The sequence below is a fragment of the Aplysia californica genome, unplaced genomic scaffold (assembly GCF_000002075.1).
Source record: "Aplysia californica isolate F4 #8 unplaced genomic scaffold, AplCal3.0 scaffold00220, whole genome shotgun sequence".
In the NCBI taxonomy this organism is placed as follows: Eukaryota; Metazoa; Mollusca; class Gastropoda; order Aplysiida; family Aplysiidae; genus Aplysia; species Aplysia californica.
The window spans coordinates 757,300-758,362 of NW_004797490.1; the positions used below are offsets into that span (position 1 = coordinate 757,300).

Consider the following 1,063-nt stretch of genomic DNA (forward strand, 5'->3'; position numbering starts at 1 on the left):
GAGAGGGGGGGGGGGGACAAACAAGAAAGGTTTGGCTGTATTTTGGTAAGTGACCCTATTTGGGAGAATAGGTATGCATCTAACCAAAATTACATTAAACCAGCTCTGCCATTACCGAAATGTTTTAAACATTATAATTCTACTGACTACTTTCAGTTTTCATGTACTACTTCCTTATGCACGAAACTCATGGTCACGGTACAGACTGGGACGCGGAAAGCTGGGGTGACACATACGTTGGTCCCGTGTCGTTTAGTCTGATTAGATTTTAACCACCACAGGTTCTTGTTGGCCAGTCTCGACATGTTTCAACTCGATGTCGTTTCTGTACCAGTTTTTGTTTTAGTAAGTGTTTGACGGCAGTTGCAACACAATAAGGTTATATAAGTGCCTAAGATTAGGAGTGTTAAAAGAGAGTAACAAACACAAAAAGGAGGGGAGATAAAGACGATAGACGTTTGATAGGAAAGAAGAAGCAAACCACACCAGAGCACCCGTCAACCAACCACTTTCTGTACCCGTTACGTGTACATAGTTTCAAACTTTCTAATACCAATGAATGGTAGGTACTGTCTGAGGTAACTGTCAGATTTTATTGCTAAATCTTGGCGGGTGGGGAAACCATTGGGAGCTCTTAGAGCCCATACCCCTTTATCTCATTCATCGCGTCCTCTCGTACTTCAAAACCGCTCTTATCTCCTGAAGGGTTCTCTTGGGGTCCCTACTGGGACTGAATTTACGAGAACCTTTCTGCACACTCGTTGAACTATTCATTCAGCGTGTTTGTTTGCCTATCCGCCTACCCATGATCTGTCTGTGCTCCCTGCGTATAAATCAATTTTCGCACATCCCGGTATTGAAGTTGTAGCTTTCTTACTGTGTCATCGTACACCATCTTGAATACACCACCCACAGACACAGAAAAGGACAGGTACCAATCAATCCCCCTCCCCCCCACTCTCCCTTCACCGCCCTCTCTGTCTGTCTGTCTGTCTGTCTGTCTGTCTGTCTGTCTGTCTGTCTGTCTGTCTGTCTGTCTGTCTGTCTGTCTGTCTGTCTGTCT

General features: G+C 44.8%; 1 protein-coding gene across 2 annotated transcripts in view; it reads right to left on the minus strand.

Annotated features, from left to right (window-relative positions):
- Positions 1-1,063, minus strand: part of LOC101861509 (calmodulin) — a 12,735-nt gene that overhangs the window by 5,852 nt on the left and 5,820 nt on the right. The gene's annotated exons all lie outside the window — the stretch shown is intronic.